At 49.5% G+C, this 27,975-nt stretch overlaps 1 protein-coding gene across 2 annotated transcripts in view; it reads right to left on the bottom strand.

Moving 5' to 3' along the window:
* The window catches only part of SBF2 (SET binding factor 2), an 805,041-nt gene that overhangs the window by 627,996 nt on the left and 149,070 nt on the right, over positions 1-27,975 (bottom strand). The gene's annotated exons all lie outside the window — the stretch shown is intronic.

Below are 27,975 nucleotides of genomic sequence, written 5' to 3'. Positions count from 1 at the left end.
TATCTCTTTTTTTTTCAATTATTATTATTTTACTTGTAGTATCTTGTGCTTCAATTTAACATACCATATAAGTAAGTAGACCTGTTACCTTTGCTGGCTTTCTACGCTCATCACTGGTCTTGTGTGATCCTTTGCTGGCTTTCTACGCTCATCACTGGTCTTTTGGGTTGTAATAATGTAACAACTACTACAGTCTTTAACCACAATTTCTTCAAAAATAAGATATAGCAACGATGATGATATAAATCTCAAAATTTAAGTTATGTTTTATCCACTATATACAACTTCCTCTTAAACAATATATTCCTTTAACTCTTCATTCACTGGACAATTCACCCTAATACTTCTTACTAGAGTGAGAGCTTGTGGGTGAATGTAGTAAGGTGACTGGATTTTAGGTATTGGGAATATGGTACTGGGTAAGGGAATTGGGGATCAGGGCATAGGTGATATTGGGTATGTACTAAGATTCACCAGAAATGTAAATATTACATAAGGAAGGGTTGGAAATGTTAATCAAGACTAAAGGTGCCCACAAACCTAGCGATTTTTTTCCCTGATCTGGTCGATTCCGACACATTGGAACGACAGATCGGGTAAAAAAATGCCCAAATCGTTAAGTCTCCACTCACGATGCGATGCGTGCCCCCGCAGGACGCACATCGCATCTTCAGATCTGCCGTGCAGTACGGCAGATCTGACAATCTAGACACAAATGCACTGTTAATATCTCTGGCTGCAGGAGATCGGATGAAGATTGGACAGCATATCGTGTGCATATCGTGTGCATATCGTGTTCAGAGCTGCCGGGGAGAGTTTCAAGGGAAATTGGACACATTGTCGGATCGTGAGTACATCGGTATGTGTGTGGGCACCTTAAGGGTAATGATTAGTGCGGAAGGTAGGGTGGCCTGTAACATCGTTTGAGAGAGAGTGCGGAGTGATCATTATCTATATTTGGGTCTGGCTCCTACCTTGAAATTGGCGAATTTGACTCGTAGACATTTTGCAATATGTAGTTAAATTCTTCAGGTATTGGTTATAGTTCAATTTTCTATGTTGTAATAAAATCATCCCCACCCTTACTGCTTTACTAATATGTGTTATTGTGTGCCATCTTATTGGGTAGGTAAGGGTATGTGTTATTGTGTGCCATCTTATTGGGTAGGTAAGGGTATGTGTTATTGTGTGCCATCTTATTGGGTAGGTAAGGGTATGGGGCTCACTGCACCTACAGTACAATATAAGCCATTAGGGGTATGTCTGTGCTTAAGGTGGGTACACACTACCCGACCCCCTGATGCAACGCCAGATTGTGCTGATGAATGACATATCGGGCAAGCGGCACACACTGCACGATCTGGTGACTGACCGCCCGATAGGTTGTTCACTGGCACCATTATCGGAGCTCATGCACGAATGACGGAACGACCCAGATGTCAAGCAGCGGGGGCGCGCATAGTGGGTACACCTCTAGGTGATGTGTCCATATGACGACCCGATCTGCCGGATCGGACGACATATTGTCTAGTGTGTACCCGGCATTACCCTCTGTAACGCCGTTTCCTTGAAAGACAGAAGATACCTTGGTGTAGGCCCCGTCAGGATGAGAGAAGCCCATGGTTAGTAGATTGTAGCGCTATCAGCCATCACCCAGAGGCAGACCCAGGTGAGCACAGGACAAAGTCATGGTCACTACAAAGGTCTAAGTAACCAGTTACGCTGAACTTACAATATAAAATAAGGTATTTGTAGGAACAGTTATTAAACTTAATAATGGAGAGAAAACATACAGAGCAAAGAGGGAAAGAGTGAAATCATCACAGCGCAGAAAGATTAGTGAGGCCGCAGCGACGAGCTCTTCCCAGAACCGCTAGACAGCAGCACAATAATAACATCAATCCGGAATAATTAAACTAAAACTTTAAATATTTTGATGCCTTCTGCGCAACAGGCGATTTCTGGAGAAAATCGCTGCATGAGAGGAGCCAGAAAACACCACGGCGGCATCTGTCCAGCATGAAGTCAGGGACAATGCTCACAGCCAGGGAAGGACGCCCCATGCTGAGCGTGACAGGACACCCACACAATACAACAGGAATTGGAGCATAAGTACCGTGTGTGGACACTCGCCAGCACTTTGAACATTTTAGGTGAAATTTACAATTGAGCAGCAGGCAGGCTATTTACTTACATGGAATGCCCTTTGTACGTAACCTGCAAATGCATCACAAGGTATCACGAAGGGTTTATAAAAACTCGCAGAGTTTTCCATGGAAATTTGAAGCTGCTATGGATACTTAATTTATTCAGTTTGTCAGAAATGTTTCCATCCATGTACAAACTACAGATTATTAATTAAAAATACAGCATTAAAGTGCACCTGGTGCCAACATGTTGGGCAGGCTGCTGTCAGTTCCCTAAATATCTGTCCAATCAGAACGTCTCAACACTTCCTAAAGCACTCCACACCACAAGCAAGGAGACGGCGCGCAGGCGGAGACGGCGAACAGGCGGAGACGGCGGTCTATTGCACAGAATCAGGAGAGCTCGCCCAATTGTAGCGGCCTGTACACTACATGATTTTTCTGCCTTCACACAACTTGAAGTTATTGGTTGTTCAAACTCTCCTGCAACTTTTCCTATGGACATGGTTTACTTTTGTTGCTTCATCAATGCCTAGGCGGATTATTTTTATCCCAAAATTAAGTAGTGAATATAACGAGCCTGGCTATGCCCCACCATTGACTACCAGACAACACTGGCTGACCCATGTATAGAAGTTATACGACAGACGCTTACCTTGCCCTAGACAGGCCCAAATCGGGCATCTCAGCCTGAAGACCGAGGCCGGGTGGCTGGTGTGATATGGCCGTACACATAACACGTGTGGACATATCTTGTACCTGTTGGGAGATGGCACCATTTGCGCATAATCACCACAATCACAAATGCCGATCAGGATTCGCCATCATTACATTACTATCCTTGCTACAAAGTGTCTGAATCGCTAAACAGGGAACAACAATAAACCACAGAAAACAAAACAAGTTCAGGCAGTGCATGGGATAGAATAGATCACAGAGACAACGATACACCCGAGAGGCAGCAGTCAGTGACCCAGTGCCCTGGGAGGTCGCTGAATGAGACAGGACGCGCTGGAGACGGGGATAGAGACGCGTTTGGCCTATAAGCTCTGTAATTTGGGAACAACAAGGTCCACACCAGAGTAAGATCACAGCGTATTGGGCACCTTAAGTTCTTCACAACTAAAACATTCAAAACTTCAATACACTCTGCACCACTGACAGCTGTGACATAGAGCAAGTCACACAGGGAGGGCGAGCAAGGCCTCCGAGAGATGGAATCTGGTCAGAAGGGCGACAGTAACAAAGCCGAAATTCACACCATAATGATAACTGTCCACCAATTGTACTCACCTCAGAGAGACTGGAAGAGATCAGCTATTGGCACATTACAGGTAGTTATCAGACTATCACACATCATAAATAACATCATCTTGGCATCACATATACTGTCTGGATATAGAGACTTGTGTGTGAGCAAGAAAATCTCACAAATATGTGACGTTAGGGGAATAAATATCTGAGGAGGATTCAAATATTTCAAAGTTATTGCCGAATGTACAGTAAAATATGGTAACTGAAGCCCCCTGCATTCAAAGACATCAGACCCGTCTGAGTCTCACCCATTACTGAGCATTCCGCAGACGGTTATCCCGAGAGAACAGTGAGTGCCACAGACAGGGGAATGGGGTGCTATCATTCTACTGATAGGGGCGCAGAGAGGGACCTCATAACAGGGACATTTGCTCAGTGATATTTATTATGAAGATATAGGAGAGCACAGTGGGAGCTTTGTCTATGACGTTATCACCCAGTTCTAGCTGTGACGTTTGCTGGGTCTTTCATTTTCCTAACTTCAGTTATTTTTATTCTTTGAGGTATGGAAAATGTGTTTAAAAAGTCTAAGAAACAGACAATGATAAGCCTTAAATATTGGCAAATAAGGGAATAAAGGTTTGTAAGTTAAATGCATATATAACTAAAAATACCAGGACGCAGTAAAAAAGGTTGGACATTCACAATATGAACAGTAGTGACATTGACACCTAACATGTTGACATTAGATATGTTGACATGTGAAATTCCTTAATTCTCAGAATGTTGACATTAGGGTACAGCTGCGGGGCGAGAGGGTTCGGGGCAGGCACCGGGGAGAGAGGGTTCGGGGCAGGCACCGGGGAGAGAGGGTTCGGGGCAGGCACCGGGGAGAGAGGGTTCGGGGCAGGCACCGGGGAGAGAGGGTTCGGGGCAGGCACCGGGGAGAGAGGGTTCGGGTGACTGTATTTACTGGAACTGATCATCACATGACCACTAGGACCCGCTGCAGATGTTACTGCCGCCAGGATCAGGTAAGTGACCGAACACCACCTGGGATGGTTTGTCAACATGTTATGTCAACATTTCAGCTGTATCAACATGATGAATGTCAACCTAATATACCAAACCCAAAATATTTGCTTAGTTAGTATATCCAAAAACTACAGAATAAAAGTATAATAAAGCAAATAATGTACACGTGTCTTAAATAGCCATTGTTTATTAAATGCACAATCCGCTATACTGCAACACGTTTTTAGTTTCCATTTGGATGAAATATAAAACCTGGACAATATGCAGAGAAGTAAATCAGTTTCTGGATTGAATACTTCATGTAGCAATCTCACACGTATCTTTCTCAAACCAATATTACTTTTCAAAACTCTCTCTGAATAGAAAACTTATGGCTACAAGACACAGGCTCTCAGTATGTGATCTCAGAGGGGGAGGATGTCACAATGAAGACAGAACTCAGAGGCACATACCAAAACCTCCCAAATCACTACATAATGTGTCATGTGACAGTGGTTGCCAAGGTAGTCACATGACTGCGCAGAATCACTAAAAAAAACCCACCAAAAAATAAAAAAGAAGCCTGCCACGTGAAATACTCTACAGTATGCTGAAACTAAAAAAAAAAAAATATGGATTGCTGCATAGAGTACGTGTCCACATACAACTAGTCTCTTGTGCGTTAAACAGCCCTTTAGTTGCGCTATGTCGTGGTGTGACTCGTTAGTGCAAAGCATCTTTCTGTGCAATTTTTTAACTTCAAATGAGTCTTATTCACACAATGGTGCTTATCGAACGCACAAGCAGCTTCTGCTGATTAAAATGATGTGCGGCATTCCTATATTCTGTGTGTGACTGCGAGCGTATCTGCATGCCTATATTCTGTGTGTGTGACTGCGGGTGTATCTGCATGTCTATATTCTGTGTGTGTGACTGCGGGTGTATCTGCATGCCTATATTCTGTATGTGTGACTGCGGGTGTATCTGCATGCCTATATTCTGTGTGTGTGACTGCGGGTGTATCTGCATGCCTATATTCTGTATGTGTGACTGCGGGTGTATCTGCATGCCTATATTCTGTATGTGTGACTGCGGGTGTATCTGCATGCCTGTATTCTGTGTGTGTAACTGCGGGTGTATCTGCATGCCTATATTCTGTGTGTGTGACTGCGGGTGTATCTGCATGCCTATATTCTGTATGTGTGACTGCGGGTGTATCTGCATGTCTATATTCTGTGTGTGTGACTGCGGGTGTATCTGCATGCCTATATTCTGTGTGTGTAACTGCGGGTGTATCTGCATGTCTATATTCTGTGTGTGTGACTGCGAGCGTATCTGCATGCCTATATTCTGTGTGTGTGACTGCGGGTGTATCTGCATGTCTATATTCTGTGTGTGTGACTGCGGGTGTATCTGCATGCCTATATTCTGTATGTGTGACTGCGGGTGGATCTGCATGCCTATATTCTGGGTGTGACTGTGGGTGTATCTGCATGCCTATATTCTGTGTGTGTAACTGCGGGTGTATCTGCATGCCTATATTCTGTATGTGTGACTGCGGGTGTATTTGCATGCCTATATTCTGTATGTGTGACTGCGGGTGTATCTGCATGCCTATATTCTGTGTGTGACTGCGGGTGTATCTGCATGCCTATATTCTGTGTGTGTAACTGCGGGTGTATCTGCATGCCTATATTCTGTGTGTGTAACTGCGGGTGTATCTGCATGCCTATATTCTGTGTGTGTAACTGCGGGTGTATCTGCTTGCCTATATTCTGTGTGTGACTGCGGGTGTATCTGCATGCCTATATTCTGTGTGGGTAACTGCGGGTGTATCTGCATGCCTATATTCTGTGTGTGACTGCAGTTATATCTGCATGCCTATATTCTGTGTGTGACTGTGGGTGCATCTGCATGCCTATATTCTGTGTGTGACTGCGGGTGCATCTGCATGCCTGTATTCTGTGTGTGACTGCGGGTGTATCTGCATGCCTGTATTCTGTGTGTGACTGCGGGTGTATCTGCATGCCTATATTCTGTATGTGTGACTGCGGGTGTATCTGCATGCCTATATTCTGTGTGTGACTGCGGGTGTATCTGCATGCCTATATTCTGAGTGTGACTGCGGGTGTATCTGCATGTCTATATTCTGAGTGTGACTGCGAGTGTATCTGCATGCCTGTATTCTGTGTGTGAATGCGGGTGTATCTGCATGCCTATATTCTGTGTGTGTGACTGCAGGTGTATATGCATGCCTATATTCTGTGTGTGTGACTGCGGGTGTATATGCATGCCTATATTCTGTGAGTGTGACTGCGGGTGTATCTGCATGTCTATATTCTGTGTGTATTACTGCGGGTGTATCTGCATGCCTTAATTCTGTGTGTGTGACTGCGGGTGTATCTGCATGCCTATATTCTGTGTGTGTGACTGCTGGTGTATCTGCATGCCTATATTCTGTGTGTGTGACTGCGGGTGTATCTGCATGCCTATATTCTATGTGTGACTGCGGGTGTATCTGCATGCCTATATTCTGTGTGTGTGACTGCGGGTGTATCTGCATGCCTATATTCTGTGAGTGTGACTGCGGGTGTATCTGCATGTCTATATTCTGTGTGTATTACTGCGGGTGTATCTGCATGCCTATATTCTGTGTGTGACTGCGGGTGTATCTGCATGCCTATATTCTGTGTGGGTAACTGCGGGTGTATCTGCATGCCTATATTCTGTGTGTGACTGCAGTTATATCTGCATGCCTATATTCTGTGTGTGACTGTGGGTGCATCTGCATGCCTATATTCTGTGTGTGACTGCGGGTGCATCTGCATGCCTGTATTCTGTGTGTGACTGCGGGTGTATCTGCATGCCTGTATTCTGTGTGTGACTGCGGGTGTATCTGCATGCCTATATTCTGTATGTGTGACTGCGGGTGTATCTGCATGCCTATATTCTGTGTGTGACTGCGGGTGTATCTGCATGCCTATATTCTGAGTGTGACTGCGGGTGTATCTGCATGTCTATATTCTGAGTGTGACTGCGAGTGTATCTGCATGCCTGTATTCTGTGTGTGAATGCGGGTGTATCTGCATGCCTATATTCTGTGTGTGTGACTGCAGGTGTATATGCATGCCTATATTCTGTGTGTGTGACTGCGGGTGTATATGCATGCCTATATTCTGTGAGTGTGACTGCGGGTGTATCTGCATGTCTATATTCTGTGTGTATTACTGCGGGTGTATCTGCATGCCTTAATTCTGTGTGTGTGACTGCGGGTGTATCTGCATGCCTATATTCTGTGTGTGTGACTGCTGGTGTATCTGCATGCCTATATTCTGTGTGTGTGACTGCGGGTGTATCTGCATGCCTATATTCTATGTGTGACTGCGGGTGTATCTGCATGCCTATATTCTGTGTGTGTGACTGCGGGTGTATCTGCATGCCTATATTCTGTGAGTGTGACTGCGGGTGTATCTGCATGTCTATATTCTGTGTGTATTACTGCGGGTGTATCTGCATGCCTATATTCTGTGTGTGTGACTGCGGGTGTATCTGCATGCCTATATTCTGTGTGTGTGACTGCTGGTGTATCTGCATGCCTATATTCTGTGTGTGTGACTGCTGGTGTATCTGCATGCCTATATTCTGTGTGTGTGACTGCGGGTGAATCTGCATGCCTATATTCTATGTGTGACTGCGGGTGTATCTGCAAGCCTATATTCTGTGTGTGTGACTGCGGGTGTATCTGCATGCCTATATTCTGTGTGTGTGACTGCGGGTGTATCTGCATGCCTATATTCTGTGTGTGTGACAGTGGGTGTATCTGCATGCCTATATTCTATGTGTGACTGCGGGTGTGTATCTGCATGCCAATATTCTGTGTGTGACTGCATGCCTATATTCTGTGTGTGACTGCGGGTGTATCTGCATGCCTATATTCTGTGTGTGACTGTGAGTGTATCTGTATGCCTATATTCTCTATGTGTGACTGCAGTTATATCTGCATGCCTATATTCTGTGTGTGACTGCGGGTGTATCTGCATGCCTATATTCTGTGTGTGTTACTGCGGGTGTATCTGCATGCCTATATTCTGTGTGTGACTGCAGTTATATCTGCATGTCTATATTCTGTGTGTGTGACTGCGGGTGTATCTGCATGCCTATATTCTGTGTGTGACTGCGGGTGCATCTGCATGCCTGTATTCTGTGTGTGACTGCGGGTGTATCTGCATGCCTGTATTCTGTGTGTGACTGCGGGTGTATCTGCATGCCTATATTCTGTGTGTGTGACTGCGGGTGTATCTGCATGCCTATATTCTGTGTGTGTGACTGCGGGTGTATATGCATGCCTATATTCTGTGAGTGTGACTGCGGGTGTATCTGCATGTCTATATTCTGTGTGTATTACTGCGGGTGTATCTGCATGCCTATATTCTGTGTGTGTGACTGCGGGTGTATCTGCATGCCTATATTCTGTGTGTGTGACTGCTGGTGTATCTGCATGCCTATATTCTGTGTGTGACTGCGGGTGTATCTGCATGCCTATATTCAGTGTGTGTGACTGCGGGTGTATCTGCATGCCTATATTCTGTGTGTGTGACTGCGGGTGTATCTGCATGCCTATATTCTATGTGTGACTGCGGGTGTATCTGCATGCCTATATTCTGTGTGTGTGACTGCGGGTGTATATGCATGCATATATTCTGTGAGTGTGACTGCGGGTGTATCTGCATGTCTATATTCTGTGTGTATTACTGCGGGTGTATCTGCATGCATAAATTCTGTGTGTGTGACTGCGGGTGTATCTGCATGCCTATATTCTGTGTGTGTGACAGCGGGTGTATCTGCATGCCTATATTCTGTGTGTGTGACTGCGGATGTATCTGCATGCCTATATTCTGTGTGTGTGACTGCGGATGTATCTGCATGCCTATATTCTGTGTGTGTGACTGCGGGTGTATCTGCATGCCTATATTCTATGTGTGACTGCGGGTGTATCTGCATGCCTATATTCTATGTGTGACTGCGGGTGTATCTGCATGCCTATATTCTGTGTGTGTGACTGCGGGTGTATCTGCATGCCTATATTCTGTGTGTGTGACTGCGGGTGTATCTGCATGCCTATATTCTGTGTGTGTGACAGTGGGTGTATCTGCATGCCTATATTCTATGTGTGACTGCGGGTGTGTATCTGCATGCCTATATTCTGTGTGTGACTGCATGCCTATATTCTGTGTGTGACTGCGGGTGTATCTGCATGCCTATATTCTGTGTGTGACTGTGAGTGTATCTGTATGCCTATATTCTCTATGTGTGACTGCAGTTATATCTGCATGCCTATATTCTGTGTGTGACTGCGGGTGTATCTGCATGCCTATATTCTGTGTGTGTGCCTGCGGGTGTATCTGCATGCCTATATTCTGTGTGTGACTGCGGGGGTGTATCTGCATGCCTATATTCTGTGTGTGACTGCGGGTGTATCTGCATGCCTATATTCTGTGTGTGACTGCGAGTGTATCTGTATGCCTATATTCTCTGTGTGTGACTGCAGTTATATCTGCATGCCTATATTCTGTGTGTGTGACTGCGGGTGTATCTGCATGCCTATATTCTGTGTGTGACTGCGGGTGTATCTGCATGCCTATATTCTGCGGGTGTATCTGCATGTCTATATTCTGTGTGTGTGACTGCGGGTGTATCTGCATGCCTATATTCTGCGGGTGACTGCGGGTGTATCTGCATGTCTATATTCTGCGGGTGTATCTGCATGCCTATATTCTGTGTGTGACTGCAGGTGTATCTGCATGCCTATATTCTGTGTGTGACTGCAGGTGTATCTGCATGCCTATGTTCTGTGTGTGTGACTGCAGGTGTATCTGCATGCCTATATTCTGTGTGTGTGACTGCGGGTGTATCTGTATGCCTATATTGTGTGTGTGACTGCGAGTGTATCTGTATGCCTATATTCTGTGTGTGTGACTGCGGGTGTATCTGCATGCCTATATTCTGTGTGTATGACTGCGGGTGTATCTGCATGCCTATATTCTGTGACTGCGAGTGTATCTGCATGCCTATATTCTGTGTGTGACTGCGAGTGTATCTGCATGCCTATATTCTGTGTGTGACTGCGGGTGTATCTGCATGCCTATATTCTGTGTGTGACTGCGGGTGTATCTGCATGCCTATATTCTGTGTGTGTGACTGCGAGTGTATCTGCATGCCTGTATTATGTGTGTGTGACTGCGGGTGTATCTGCATGCCTATATTCTGTGTGTGACTGCGGGTGTATCTGCATGCCTATATTCTGTGTGTGACTGCGAGTGTATCTGCATTCCTATATTCTGTGTGTGACTGCGAGTGTATCTGCATGCCTGTATTATGTGTGTGTGACTGTGGGTGTATCTGCATGCCTATATTCTGTGTGTGACTGCGAGTGTATCTGCATGCCTGTATTATGTGTGTGTGACTGCGGGTGTATCTGCATGCCTCTATTCTGTGTATGTGACTGCGGATGTATCTGCATGCCTATATTCTGTGTGTGAGACTGCGGCTGTATCTGCATGCCTATATTCTGTGTGTGTGACTGTATCTGCATGCCTATATTCTGTGTGTGTGACTGTGGGTGTATCTGCATGCCTATATTCTGTGTGTGACTGCGGGTGTATCTGCATGCCTATATTCTGTGTGTGACTGCGGGTGTATCTGCATGCCTATATTCTGTGTGTGTGACTGCGGGTGTATCTGCATGCCTATATTCTGTGTGTGTGACTGCGGGTGTATCTGCATGCCTATATTCTGTGTGTGTGACTGCGGGTGTATCTGCATGCCTATATTCTGTGTGCGACTGCGGGTGTATCTGTATGCCTATATTCTGTGTGTGTTACTGCGGGTGTATCTGCATGCCTATATTCTGTGTGTGAGACTGTGGGTGTATCTGCATGCCTATATTCTGTGTGTGTTACTGCGGGTGTATCTGCATGCCTATATTCTGTGTGTGAGACTGTGGGTGTATCTGCATGCCTATATTCTGTGTGTGACTGCGGGTGTATCTGCATGCCTATATTCTGTGTGTGTGACTGCGGGTGTATCTGCATGCCTATATTCTGTGTGTGTGACTGCGGGTGTATCTGCATGCCTATATTCTGTGTGTGTGACTGCGAGTGTATCTGCATGCCTATATTCTGTGTGTGTGACTGCGGGTGTATCTGCATGCCTATATTCTGTGTGTGTGACTGCGAGTGTATCTGCATGCCTATATTCTGTGTGTGTGACTGCGGGTGTATCTGCATGCCTATATTCTGTGTGTGACTGCAGTTATATCTGCATGTGAAATGCTACGTTACGGTCTCACAGCCGCTTACACTGTAACGTAGCATTTCGCATACACATACACCTGCAGTTGCAAACAGAACATGCTGAAAATCATTTTAATCAACAAAAGCTGCTTGTGTGTTCTATTTGTACAGCTGTGCAAAAAAGACTCACTAGAAGTTAAAAATTTGCCAGAAATTACACTTGGCGCTACCGAGTCACATGGCACTCGCACGTTATGTGTAGCGCGACTTGTAGCGCAGGGAGGATAGATATATGTGGATACATCTGTACATTAAGTTAAGGCAACATCTTTGTAATTGAAAATAAGTTAATTATTAATTGCTTCAAGTGTTCTCCCAACTATTTTTACTTTGGGCAGGGCCGGATTATAGGGTTAGGGTCACCCAGGGGCCCTCACACTGCTGCAAATATTGGGCGGAACCTCACCACTATGGACTCGCCCTGGCCAGCTCCCGACAGCATAAATACTCACACAGTACACTCACTGACTCTGGAAGCCCCGCCCTCTCGCTATCACAATACCGTGATTTGCGGGTGTACGGGTAGGGGCGGGGCCTAATGCCCCTTCAGAAATCTGATGCTTCTGCAGACGGTACTGTGTGCGCGCTCTCTGTCCCTTTCTACCTCCATTTACTAACACATTTTTGCATGAAAAGATATTTAGCGCTTGCCGCAATTTTTTTTTAACCCAGAATTCATCATTGAGGTGCTCGCCGGCGATTAGTAGTGTTAAAAAACCCAGCAGCGCTGTTTCGCTCTTTAAACAGCGGTGCCGAATGAAGTAGATTTTTTTCCTGTGTGACCTGTGCGCATGTCCAGCAGACCAGACGCCGAGGAGATCTGGGAGGGGAGCCATATTGTTTGTGCAGAATGATGCCGATTCCCTAATTTGTCCCTGGCTGCCTCCCCTCTAGGGTACCTGATGCTGATAACTGGCCGCCATTACAGCTCAGTCAGCAGAAACAAGTCTGGCCACCGCAGCAACCTCTCTGGGGTGGGGGCGCTGGATGGTGTGTACTGAGGGAGGTAGGGATTGAGGGGCAGTCGGTTGCTGCTGGGGAGGGGGGGGACCCACTGGGTGCCTTGGAGGTGAATGGAGAGCTGCTGTGTACTGGGAGGTACACTGGGTGCCTTGGAGGTACACTGGGTGATGTACACTGTGGAGGGGATGGAGCGACGCTGTGTACTGGGGGAAGGGGGTCTGCTTACTCGCTGCATTCTGGGTATACTCGGATGCCGGGTCAGACAGCCGGTAGCATAGCGCTCGTCAGCCAAAGATAACACTGCAGCAGGTCAGAGAAGTCATGTCCGCTATGCTGCCACCTTGCTGGTCAGTAGAGAGTCCAGAGGCAAAGTAAGGGGCATAGCAGCCGCTGCCTGAGGCCGGGGCCCCACAAGCCTTAATCCGGCCCTGCTCTGGGGGGTGACCAATCTCTGTCTGAAATCTCCTACTGCATCACGAAGAATAGGTAATAATGTCCATACACATATCTCCACATGTATAGGCAAGACCACTGCGATCCCGGAAACCAGAGCAGTGTTATTAGATGAGGGGGACGTCATACAATGATACAATCCACGTTGTATGGCCAAACTGAATGAGGAGCTTCACAAATGGCCTCTGATGGAGAAGCACACGCAGGAGGGGGACTGCGCAGGATGGGGGAGACCGCACACCGCAGGGGGGGGGGGACTGCGCTGGAGGGGAGACCGCACACCGCAGGGGGGGGGGGACTGCGCAGGAGGGGAGACCGCACATTGCAGGAGGGGAGACTGCACACCGCAAGGGGGGGGGGGACTGCGCAGGAGGGGAGACCGCACACCGCAGGGGGGGAGACCGCACACCGCAGGGGGGGAGACTGCGCAGGAGGGGAGACCGCACACCGCGGGGGGGAGGGGGGGGGAGACCGCACACCGCTTTTAGACCACACACCGCAGGGGGGGGGGGGGAGACCGCACACCGCAGGGGGAGGGGGGGGGGGAGACCGCACACCGCATGGGGAGACCGCACACCGCAGGGGGGGGGGGATTGGGGAGACCGCACACCGCAGGGGGGGAGACCGCACACCGCAGGGGGGGGGATTGGGGAGACCGCACACCGCAGGGGGGGAGACCGCGCACCGCAGGGGGGGGGCTGACCGCACACCGCAGGGGGGGAGACCGCACACCGCAGGGGGGGGGGAGACCGCACACCGCAGGGGGGGGGGGGAGACCGCACACCGCAGGGGGGGGGGAGACCGCACACCGCAGGGGGGGGGGAGACCGCACACCGCAGGGGGGGGGGAGACCGCACACCGCAGGGGGGGGGGAGACCGCACACCGCAGGGGGGGAGACCGCACACCGCAGGGGGGGGGGGGGGGGGAGACCGCACACCGCAGGGGGAGGGGGGGGAGACCGCACACCGCAGGGGGAGGGGGGGGAGACCGCACACCGCAGGGGGAGGGGGGGGGAGACCGCACACCACATGGGGAGACCGCACACCGCAGGGGGGGGGGATTGGGGAGACCGCACACCGCTTTGGAGACCGCACACCGCAGGGGGAGGGGGGGGAGACCGCACACCGCAGGGGGGGGGGGATTGGGGAGACCGCACACCGCAGGGGGGGGAGACCGCACACCGCAGGGGGGGGAGACCGCGCACCGCAGGGGGGGGCTGACCGCATACCGCAGGGGGGGGGGGACCGCACAACGCAGGGGGGGGGAGACCGCACACCGCAGGGGGGGGAGACCGCACACCGCAGGGGGGGGGGGAGACCGCACACCGCAGGGGGGGGGGGGGAGACCGCACACCGCAGGGGGGGGAGACCGCACACCGCAGGGGGGGGGAGACCGCAAACCGCAGGGGGGGAGACCGCACACCGCAGGGGGGGGAGACCGCACACCGCAGGGGGGAGACCGCACACCGCAGGGGGGAGACCGCACACCGCAGGGGGGGAGACCGCACACCGCAGAGGGGGGGAGACCGCAAACCGCAGGGAGGGGGGGCTTTGGGGAGACCGCACACCGCAAGGGGGGGGGGGGGGGAAGACCGCACACCGCAGGGGGGGGGAGACCGCACACCGCAGGGGGGGGGGGAGACCGCACACCGCAGGGGGGGAGACCGCACACCGCAGGGGGGGAGACCGCACACCGCAGGGGGGGAGACCGCACACCGCAGGGGGGGAGACCGCACACCGCAGGGGGGGAGACCGCACACCGCAGGGGGGGAGACCGCACACCGCAGGGGGGGAGACCGCACACCGCAGAGGGGGGAGACCGCACACCGCAGGGAGGGGGGGCTTTGGGGAGACCGCACACCGCAAGGGGGGGGGGAAGACCGCACACCGCAGGGGGGGGGGAGACCGCACACAGCAGGGGGGGGAGACCGCACACCGCAGAGGGGGGAGACCGCAAACCGCAGGGAGGGGGGGCTTTGGGGAGACCGCACACCGCAAGGGGGGGGGGGGAAGACCGCACACCGCAGGGGGGGGGGGGAGACCGCACACCGCAGGGGGGGGAGACCGCGCACCGCAGGGAGGGGGCTGACCGCACAACGCAGGGGGGGGGCTGACCGCACAACGCAGGGGGGGGGGGAGACCGCACAACGCAGGGGGGGGGGGGGGGGAGACCGCACACCGCAGGGGGGGGGGGGGAGACCGCACACCGCAGGGGGGGGGGGGGGAGACCGCACACCGCAGGGGGGGGGGGGAGACCGCACACCGCAGGGGGGGGGGCTGACCGCACACCGCAGGGGGGGAGACCACACACCGCAGGGGGGGGGGGAGACCGCACACCGCAGGGGGGGGGGGGGGGAGACCGCACACCGCAGGGGGGGGGGGGAGACCGCACACCGCAGGGGGGGGAGACCGCACACCGCAGGGGGGGGAGACCGCACAACGCAGGGGGGGGGAGACCGCACACCGCAGGGGGGGGGGGGGGGGGGAAGACCGCACACCGCAGTAGCAGCAGCGCTAACTCTCTAATGACCATAAAGAAGAATTTGTAGATGTGAAGCAAAGTTTAGTATTTTCTGTAACAGGCATCAATCATACAGGGGCTTTTCATGGGCATAAATAAGAATAATAAATCACAGACATAGGAAGTTGAATGGATGTTGGAATTTTTCAGAAATATTCCAGTTACAAAGTAAATGATTTGGGGACTATTTGATGAGAAACCATAAAATACCCAGATTAAGAAAATAAGGAGGAAATCCACAAAACACAAATAATCCAATTTATTAAAAGAAAACAGAGTATATTATAATAGCCGAGGTTTAGGCCACACACCTTATAGAACCCATGTGTGCGTTATAACAACACTTTGGGCCTGATTCAGAGCCGTTCGCTATTTGTGGTAGTTCGTTCAAAAACAAGGGGTGGCTATTCAAATGATCCGTTCGCAAATTGCAGTCTGTTCACGCCTCTAAGTCTGAACGAGCGTGCCAAACATACGCTCGTTTTTTGGATAAAAACGCCCCCTGGCCGCACGCACCATACGTCATGTCCGCTATTTATTAGATTAATCGAGTACATCGTACAGTGTATGAACTGCTCGCTATTCTTGTGGTTGGTTTTTTCAACCGCTATTTTGCGAGCAGTTCTGGCTATAAAATAACCCAGTGACGTGGTCAATGACGCTGCTGTATTAATTGTGCACTCCCTTAAAACGCCCGTTTTGACCTTTAAGCACGCCTGCGTTCGGATCTCCACTCCCCGTTTTCAAGCACCTTCCCCTGTTACCACCCACATACGCCTCATTCTGTCACTCAAAATAGCAGGCCCTCGCTATATTGCGTACCAACGATTTTCGGCCGCACTGACTGGTTCGCGCATGCGTACTAAAAACCGTACGCATGCGCAGATGTGCGAACATTGCTCGGAACGAGCGTACTGCCGCTAGCGAGTGGCTCTGAATGAGGGCCTTTGTTCCCTAGACTGTGAGCTCCTCGGAACAGGCCCACTACCCTCTTAGCCCTGACCATCACTATCCCGCTCTCCAGCATTCTCCCTACTTATAGGCAGCGAATGTGACCGTCCTCCCGGTAGTAGAAATATCCCCTGTACTGTATGTTGTATTACTTGTTCTTATGGCCATCCCACTGCACTATGCTGCAACATATAGAGAGAAGAAGAAGAATCTATCCTAGGGCTGAATTCAATTAGCCCCAATAACATTTATTGTTACCATGTGTTAAATGAACATGCATATCACCCAGTAATTTCACTTAACGCATGTATGCGCACTCCACGCCCACTTAACGGGCAATTCAATTGTCCCACTCACACAGCACCCCAGTATACCTGTCCCACTCACACAGCACCCCAGTATACCTGTCCCACTCACAGCACCCCCCATACCTGTCCCACTCATACAGCACCCCAGTATACCTCTCTCACTCACAGCACCCCAACATACCTGTCCCACTCACAACACCCCAGTATACCTATCCCATTCATGTAGCACCCCAGTATACCTGTCCCACTCATAGCGCACCCCCCCATACCTGTCCCATTCATGTAGCACCCCAGTATACCTGTCCCACTCACAGCACCCCAGTATACCTGTCCCACTCATACAGCACCCCAGTATACCTCTCCCACTCACAGCAACCCAGTATACCTGTCCCACTCATACAGCACCCCAGTATACCTCTCCCACTCACAGCACCCCAGTATACCTGTCCCACTCACAGCACCCCAGTATACCTATCCCATTCATGTAGCACCCCAGTATACCTGTCCCACTCATACAGTAACCCAGTATACCTGTCCCACTCACAGCACCCCAGTATACCTATCCCATTCATGTAGCACCCCAGTATACCTGTCCCACTCATACAGTAACCCAGTATACCTGTCCCACTCACAGCACCCCAGTATACCTGTCCCACTCATACAGCACCCCAGTATACCTGTCCCACTCATACAGCACCCCAGTATACCTCTCCCACTCATAGCAACCCAGTATACCTCTCCCACTCACAGCACCCCAACATACCTGTCCCACTCACAACACCCCAGTATACCTATCCCATTCATGTAGCACCCCAGTATACCTGTCCCACTCATACAGTAACCCAGTATACCTGTCCCACTCACAGCACCCCAGTATACCTGTCCCACTCATACAGCACCCCAGTATACCTGTCCCACTCATACAGCACCCCAGTATACCTCTCCCACTCATAGCAACCCAGTATACCTCTCCCACTCACAGCACCCCAACATACCTGTCCCACTCACAACACCCCAGTATACCTATCCCATTCATGTAGCACCCCAGTATACCTGTCCCACTCATAGCGCACCCCCCCATACCTGTCCCACTCATACAGCACCCCAGTATACCTGTCCCACTCATACAGCACCCCAGAATTCCTGACCCACTCATAGCAACCCAGTATACCTCTCCCACTCACAGCACCCCAACATACCTGTCCCACTCACAACACCCCAGTATACCTATCCCATTCATGTAGCACCCCAGTATACCTGTCCCACTCATAGCGCACCCCCCCATACCTGTCCCACTCATACAGCACCCCAGTATACCTGTCCCACTCATACAGCACCCCAGAATTCCTAACCCACTCATACAGCACCCCAACATACCTGTCCCACTCATACAGCACCCCAGTATACCTGTCCCACTCACACAGCACCCCAGTATACCTGTCCCACTCACAACACCCCAGTATACCTATCCCATTCATGTAGCACCCCAGTATACCTGTCCCACTCATAGCGCACCCCCCCATACCTGTCCCACTCATACAGCACCCCAGTATACCTGTCCCACTCATACAGCACCCCAGAATTCCTGACCCACTCATACAGCACCCCAACATACCTGTCCCACTCATACAGCACCCCAGTATACCTGTCCCACTCACAGCACCCCAACATACCTGTCCCACTCACAACACCCCAGTATACCTATCCCATTCATGTAGCACCCCAGTATACCTGTCCCACTCATAGCGCACCCCCCCATACCTGTCCCACTCATACAGCACCCCAGTATACCTGTCCCACTCATACAGCACCCCAGAATTCCTGACCCACTCATACAGCACCCCAACATACCTGTCCCACTCATACAGCACCCCAGTATACCTGTCCCACTCACACAGCACCCCAGTATACCTGTCCCACTCACACAGCACCCCAGTATACCTGTCCCACTCACACAGCACCCCAGTATACCTGTCCCACTCACACAGCACCCCAGTATACCTGTCCCACTCACAGCACCCCAACATACCTATCCCATTCATGTAGCACCCCAGTATACCTGTCCCACTCATAGCGCACCCCCCATACCTGTCCCACTCATACAGCACCCCAGTATACCTGTCCCACTCATACAGCACCCCAGTATACCTCTCCCACTCATACAGCACCCCAACATACCTCTCCCACTCACACAGCACCCCAGTATACCTGTCCCACTCACACAGCACCCCAGTATACCTGTCCCACTCACACAGCACCCCAGTATACCTGTCCCACTCACAGCACCCCAGTATACCTGTCCCACTCACAGCAACCCAACATACCTGTCCCACTCACAACACCCCAGTATACCTGTTCCACTTATAGCGCACCCCAGTATACCTGTTCCACTCATAGCGCACCCCCCCATACCTGTCCCACTCATACAGCACCCCAGTATACCTGTCCCACTCATACAGCAGCCCAGTATACCTGTCCCACTCATACAGCACCCCAACATACCTGTCCCACTCATACAGCACCCCAACATACCTGTCCCACTCATACAGCACCCCAGTATACCTGTCCCACTCACACAGCACCCCAGTATACCTGTCCCACTCACAGCACCCCAGTATACCTGTCCCACTCACAACACCCCAGTATACCTGTTCCACTCATAGCGCACCCCAGTATACCTGTTCCACTCATAGCGCACCCCCCCATACCTGTCCCACTCATACAGCACCCCAGTATACCTGCCCACTCATACAGCACCCCAGTATACCTGTCCCACTCATACAGCACCCCAGTATACCTGTCCCACTCATACAGCACCCCAGTATACCTGTCCCACTCATACAGCACCCCAGTATACCTGTCCCACTCACACAGCACCCCAGTATACCTGTCCCACTCACACAGCACCCCAGTATACCTGTCCCACTCACAGCACCCCAGTATACCTGTCCCACTCACAACACCCCAGTATACCAATCCCATTCATGTAGCACCCCAGTATACCTGTCCCACTCATAGCGCACCCTCCCATACCTGTCCCACTCATACAGCACCCCAGTATACCTGTCCCACTCATACAGCACCCCAGTATACCTCTCCCACTCATACAGCACCCCAACATACCTGTCCCACTCATACAGCACCCCAGTATACCTCTCCCACTCATACAGCACCCCAACATACCTGTCCCACTCATACAGCACCCCAGTATACCTGTCCCACTCACACAGCACCCCAGTATACCTGTCCCACTCACACAGCACCCCAGTATACCTTTCCCACTCACAGCACCCCAGTATACCTGTCCCACTCACAGCACCCCAGTATACCTGTCCCACTCACAGCACCCCAGTATACCTGTCCCACTCACACAGCACCCCAGTATACCTGTCCCACTCACACAGCACCCCAGTATACCTGTCCCACTCACACAGCACCCCAGTATACCTGTCCCACTCACAGCAACCCAGTATACCTGTCCAACATCTTATAACCCATTATTTGGCATTTTGTAGAATTTCACCCAAAAAACTACATATCATTATTGGCCAAATTAAGCTAATTAAAAACACCTAAATGCCTAATTAATCATTTGAGTGTGACAGTGGTTCTGAACTAAGGGGCTGATTCAAGATTGCATTATTAATCGGGAATCTGCACGTGCACAGGATCCATTCTGTAAGTTTGCAGAATGGGTCCTGCGTAAATCGCACGCAGTCCCTTCGATGTCTCAGTCTGATTGACAGGCAAAGGCCGGCCGGCCCGGAGTAAGTTGAGCTTTGTCTGCTTGTCGAGTTAAAAAAAGTTGTATTAAATGCTATGGAGAATTAACAGATTAACGTGAATATCTTGAAATTTGCGCCATCCGTGCAATAATGCGATTGAACTTGACATGTGGTTCCACTGCTTTCTGTACGTGCATTTTATGTAACAATACAAATGTCAGCGCATATGAGGCTGGGAAATAGAGGCTAACAATCTATAGCTGCATACACACAGAAATGTTTTCAGTCCAACCATCCAACTAGTTAATTAGTATTGGTTGGTATGAAAGTAAATGACAATCAGCAATTTGCTCCCAAACGCCGGTAAATGGACAAAAACTGATCTAAACAATTTGTTCAAAGAACAAACATTTAATAAACTTGTCTGACCGACGATTTTCATCTATTTTCTGGCATTTAGGAGCAAATTGCTGATCATCAGTTACTCCCATACATTACCAGATTCTCATTCCAACCAATCACCTAGTTGGATGGTTGGACAGAAAATCTTTACGTGTGTGTGCAGCTATAGAGATGAACAGTGTGGTGACACTGCTACAGCAACTGCGGCCATCATTCTGAGTCACATGAAAGGTACAAACGGCCGGATTCAGCATAAACCGCAACTGCGACAGCATACACAGTTCAAGCAATGGTGCGTACTGAGCATACGTATACAGCGCACGTGAGTGAGTTAGCATTGCGATCACTGAAGCAGAATGAAAATCATCGCAGAGTAAGTAATAGGCCGTGAGCATTTGGGGGGGTGACGGGGGAGTGGTCAGAGAAACGCAGGCGTGCATAAATTAGCCACTGAAAAGGCATACGTAGCTTGTGTACTCACTGCGAGCAACGAGATTTACAGTTTCTACGGTAGGTCAGACCAGCTGTAAATGTGCGTGAGGGGCCGATGTTACTCAATGTTCATGATGTATACACAGGACTGTGAGGTATTACAGATGTGAGATTGCAGTAGTGGGTGTCTCTATGCTGGCTGAGCTGTGGCTGATGTTACTGATGTATACACAGGACTGTGAGGTATTACAGATGTGAGATAGCAGTAGTGGGTGTCTCTATGCTGGCTGTGCTGTGGCTGATGTTACAGATGTATACACAGGACTGTGAGGTATTACAGATGTGAGATAGCAGTAGTGGGAGTCTCTATGCTGGCTGTGCTGTGACTGATGTTACAGATGTATACACAGGACTGTGAGGTATTACAGATGTGAGATAGCAGTAGTGGGGTCTCTATGCTGGCTGTGCTGTGACTGATGTTACAGATGTATACACAGGACTGTGAGATATTACAGATGTGAGATAGCAGTAGTGGGCGTCTCTATGCTGGCAGTGCTGTGGCTGATGTTACAGATGTATACACAGGACTGTGAGGTATTACAGATGTGAGATAGCAGTAGTGGGTGTCTCTATGCTGGCTGTGCTGTGGCTGATGTTACAGATGTATACACAGGACTGTGAGGTATTACAGATGTGAGATAGCAGTAGTGGGTGTCTCTATGCTGGCTGTGCTGTGGCTGATGTTACAGATGTATACACAGGACTGTGAGGTATTACAGATGTGAGATAGCAGTAGTGGGCGTCTCTATGCTGGCTGTGCTGTGGCTGATGTTACAGATGTATACACAAGACTGTGAGGTATTACAGATGTGAGATAGCAGTAGTGGGTGTCTCTATGCTGGCTGTGCTGTGGCTGATGTTACAGATGTATACACAAGACTGTGAGGTATTACAGATGTGAGATAGCAGTAGTGGGTGTCTCTATGCTGGCTGAGCTGTGGCTGATGTTACAGATGTACACACAGGACTGTGAGGTATTACACATGTGAGATAGCAGTAGTGGGGGTCTCTATGCTGGCTGTGCTGTGGCTGATGTTACAGATGTATACACAGGACTGTGAGGTATTACAGATGTGAGATAGCAGTAGTGGGTGTCTCTATGCTGGCTGAGCTGTGGCTGATGTTACAGATGTATACACAGGACTGTGAGGTATTACAGATGTGAGATAGCAGTAGTGGGTGTCTCTATGCTGGCTGTGCTGTGGCTGATGTTACAGATGTATATACAGGACTGTGAGATATTACAGATGTGAGATAGCAGTAGTGGGTGTCTCTATGCTGGCTGCGCTGTGGCTGATGTTACAGATGTATATACAGGACTGTGAGGTATTACAGATGTGAGATAGCAGTAGTGGGTGTCTCTATGCTGGCTGCGCTGTGGCTGATGTTACAGATGTATACACAGGACTGTGAGGTATTACAGATGTGAGATAGCAGTAGTGGGGGTCTCTATGCTGGCTGTGCTGTGGCTGATGTTACAGACGTATACACAGGACTGTGAGGTATTACAGATGTGAGATAGCAGTAGTGGGTGTCTCTATGCTGGCTGTGCTGTGGCTGATGTTACAGACGTATACACAGGACTGTGAGGTATTACAGATGTGAGATAGCAGTAGTGGGTGTCTCTATGCTGGCTGAGCTGTGGCTGATGTTACAGATGTATACACAGGACTGTGAGGTATTACAGATGTGAGATAGCAGTAGTGGGTGTCTCTATGCTGGCTGTGCTGTGGCTGATGTTACAGATGTATACACAGGACTGTGAGGTATTACAGATGTGAGATAGCAGTAGTGGGTGTCTCTATGCTGGCTGAGCTGTGGCTGATGTTACAGATGTATACACAGGACTGTGAGGTATTACAGATGTGAGATAGCAGTAGTGGGTGTCTCTATGCTGGCTGAGCTGTGGCTGATGTTACAGATGTATACACAGGACTGTGAGGTATTACAGATGTGAGATAGCAGTAGTGGGTGTCTCTATGCTGGCTGTGCTGTGGCTGATGTTACAGATGTATACACAGGACTGTGAGGTATTACAGATGTGAGATAGCAGTAGTGGGTGTCTCTATGCTGGCTGAGCTGTGGCTGATGTTACAGATGTATACACAGGACTGTGAGGTATTACAGATGTGAGATAGCAGTAGTGGGTGTCTATGCTGGCTGAGCTGTGGCTGATGTTACAGATGTATACACAGGACTGTGAGGTATTACAGATGTGAGACAGCAGTAGTGGGGTCTGTATGCTGGCTGAGCTGTGGCTGATGTTACTGATGTATACACAGGACTGTGATGTATTACAGATGTGAGACAGCAGTAGTGGGTGTCTCTATGCTGGCTGTGCTGTGGCTGATGTTACAGATGTATACACAGGACTGTGAGGTATTACAGATGTGAGATAGCAGTAGTGGGTGTCTCTATGCTGGCTGTACTGTGGCTGATGTTACAGATGTATACACAGGACTGTGAGGTATTACAGATGTGAGATAGCAGTAGTGGGTGTCTCTATGCTGGCTGTGCTGTGGCTGATGTTACAGATGTATACTCAGGACTGTGAGGTATTACAGATGTGAGATAGCAGTAGTGGTGTCTCTATGCTGGCTGAGCTGTGGCTGATGTTACTGATGTACACACAGGACTGTGAGGTATTACAGATGTGAGATAGCAGTAGTGGGCGTCTCTATGCTGGCTGAGCTGTGGCTGATGTTACAGATGTATACACAGGACTGAGGTATTACAGATGTGAGATAGCAGTAGTGGGGTCTCTATGCTGGCTGAGCTGTGGCTGATGTTACTGATGTATACACAGGACTGTGAGGTATTACAGATGTGAGATAGCAGTAGTGGGTGTCTCTATGCTGGCTGTACTGTGGCTGATGTTACAGATGTATACACAGGACTGTGAGGTATTACAGATGTGAGATAGCAGTAGTGGGTGTCTCTATGCTGGCTGTGCTGTGGCTGATGTTACTGATGTATACACAGGACTGAGGTATTACAGATGTGAGATAGCAGTAGTGGGTGTCTCTATGCTGGCTGTGCTGTGGCTGATGTTACAGATGTATACACAGGACTGTGAGATATTACAGATGTGAGATAGCAGTAGTGGGCGTCTCTATGCTGGCTGTGCTGTGGCTGATGTTACAGATGTATACACAGGACTGTGAGGTATTACAGATGTGAGATAGCAGTAGTGGGCGTCTCTATGCTGGCAGTGCTGTGGCTGATGTTACAGATGTATACACAGGACTGTGAGGTATTACAGATGTGAGATAGCAGTAGTGGGCGTCTCTATGCTGGCAGTGCTGTGGCTGATGTTACAGATGTATACACAGGACTGTGAGGTATTACAGATGTGAGATAGCAGTAGTGGGTGTCTCTATGCTGGCTGTGCTGTGGCTGATGTTACAGATGTATACACAGGACTGTGAGGTATTACAGATGTGAGATAGCAGTAGTGGGTGTCTCTATGCTGGCTGTGCTGTGGCTGATGTTACAGATGTATACACAGGACTGTGAGGTATTACAGATGTGAGATAGCAGTAGTGGGCGTCTCTATGCTGGCTGTGCTGTGGCTGATGTTACAGATGTATACACAAGACTGTGAGGTATTACAGATGTGAGATAGCAGTAGTGGGTGTCTCTATGCTGGCTGTGCTGTGGCTGATGTTACAGATGTATACACAGGACTGTGAGGTATTACAGATGTGAGATAGCAGTAGTGGGTGTCTCTATGCTGGCTGTGCTGTGGCTGATGTTACAGATGTATACACAAGACTGAGGTATTACAGATGTGAGATAGCAGTAGTGGGTGTCTCTATGCTGGCTGAGCTGTGGCTGATGTTACAGATGTACACACAGGACTGTGAGGTATTACAGATGTGATATAGCAGTAGTGGGTGTCTCTATGCTGGCTGAGCTGTGGCTGATGTTACAGATGTACACACAGGACTGTGAGGTATTACAGATGTGAGATAGCAGTAGTGGGGGTCTCTATGCTGGCTGTGCTGTGGCTGATGTTACAGATGTATACACAGGACTGTGAGGTATTACAGATGTGAGATAGCAGTAGTGGGTGTCTCTATGCTGGCTGAGCTGTGGCTGATGTTACAGATGTATACACAGGACTGTGAGGTATTACAGATGTGAGATAGCAGTAGTGGGTGTCTCTATGCTGGCTGTGCTGTGGCTGATGTTACAGATGTATATACAGGACTGTGAGGTATTACAGATGTGAGATAGCAGTAGTGGGTGTCTCTATGCTGGCTGTGCTGTGGCTGATGTTACAGATGTATACACAGGACTGTGAGGTATTACAGATGTGAGATAGCAGTAGTGGGGGTCTCTATGCTGGCTGTGCTGTGGCTGATGTTACAGATGTATACACAGGACTGTGAGGTATTACAGATGTGAGATAGCAGTAGTGGGTGTCTCTATGCTGGCTGTGCTGTGGCTGATGTTACAGACGTATACACAGGACTGTGAGGTATTACAGATGTGAGATAGCAGTAGTGGGTGTCTCTATGCTGGCTGAGCTGTGGCTGATGTTACAGATGTATACACAGGACTGTGAGGTATTACAGATGTGAGATAGCAGTAGTGGGTGTCTCTATGCTGGCTGTGCTGTGGCTGATGTTACAGATGTATACACAGGACTGTGAGGTATTACAGATGTGAGATAGCAGTAGTGGGTGTCTCTATGCTGGCTGAGCTGTGGCTGATGTTACAGATGTATACACAGGACTGTGAGGTATTACAGATGTGAGATAGCAGTAGTGGGTGTCTCTATGCTGGCTGAGCTGTGGCTGATGTTACAGATGTATACACAGGACTGTGAGGTATTACAGATGTGAGATAGCAGTAGTGGGTGTCTCTATGCTGGCTGTGCTGTGGCTGATGTTACAGATGTATACACAGGACTGTGAGGTATTACAGATGTGAGATAGCAGTAGTGGGTGTCTCTATGCTGGCTGAGCTGTGGCTGTTGTTACAGATGTATACACAGGACTGTGAGGTATTACAGATGTGAGATAGCAGTAGTGGGTGTCTATGCTGGCTGAGCTGTGGCTGATGTTACAGATGTATACACAGGACTGTGAGGTATTACAGATGTGAGACAGCAGTAGTGGGGTCTGTATGCTGGCTGAGCTGTGGCTGATGTTACTGATGTATACACAGGACTGTGATGTATTACAGATGTGAGACAGCAGTAGTGGGTGTCTCTATGCTGGCTGTGCTGTGGCTGATGTTACAGATGTATACACAGGACTGTGAGGTATTACAGATGTGAGATAGCAGTAGTGGGTGTCTCTATGCTGGCTGTACTGTGGCTGATGTTACAGATGTATACACAGGACTGTGAGGTATTACAGATGTGAGATAGCAGTAGTGGGTGTCTCTATGCTGGCTGAGCTGTGGCTGATGTTACACATGTATACACAGGACTGTGAGGTATTACAGATGTGAGATAGCAGTAGTGGGCGTCTCTATGCTGGCTGAGCTGTGGCTGATGTTACAGATGTATACACAGGACTGTGAGGTATTACAGATGTGAGATAGCAGTAGTGGGGTCTCTATGCTGGCTGAGCTGTGGCTGATGTTACAGATGTATACACAGGACTGAGGTATTACAGATGTGAGATAGCAGTAGTGGGGTCTCTATGCTGGCTGAGCTGTGGCTGATGTTACTGATGTATACACAGGACTGTGAGGTATTACAGATGTGAGATAGCAGTAGTGGGTGTCTCTATGCTGGCTGTACTGTGGCTGATGTTACAGATGTATACACAGGACTGTGAGGTATTACAGATGTGAGATAGCAGTAGTGGGTGTCTCTATGCTGGCTGTGCTGTGGCTGATGTTACAGATGTATACTCAGGACTGTGAGGTATTACAGATGTGAGATAGCAGTAGTGGTGTCTCTATGCTGGCTGAGCTGTGGCTGATGTTACTGATGTATACACAGGACTGAGGTATTACAGATGTGAGATAGCAGTAGTGGGTGTCTCTATGCTGGCTGTGCTGTGGCTGATGTTACAGATGTATACACAGGACTGTGAGGTATTACAGATGTGAGATAGTAGTAGTGGGGGTCTCTATGCTGGCTGTGCTGTGGCTGATGTTACAGATGTATACACAGGACTGTGAGGTATTACAGATGTGAGATAGCAGTAGTGGGTGTCTCTATGCTGGCTGTGTTGTGGCTGATGTTACAGATGTATACACAGGACTGTGAGGTATTACAGATGTGAGATAGCAGTAGTGGTGTCTCTATGCTGGCTGTGCTGTGGCTGATGTTACAGATGTATACACAGGACTGTGAGGTATTACAGATGTGAGATAGCAGTAGTGGGTGTCTCTATGCTGGCTGTGCTGTGGCTGATGTTACAGATGTAT

The sequence above is a fragment of the Taudactylus pleione genome, unplaced genomic scaffold, assembly GCF_031769625.1.
Source record: "Taudactylus pleione unplaced genomic scaffold, aTauple2 ptg000182l, whole genome shotgun sequence".
NCBI classification, from domain to species: Eukaryota; Metazoa; Chordata; class Amphibia; order Anura; family Myobatrachidae; genus Taudactylus; species Taudactylus pleione.
The sequence above is the reverse complement of the archived record's forward strand: the minus strand, read 5'-3'. Positions and strand labels throughout refer to the sequence as shown.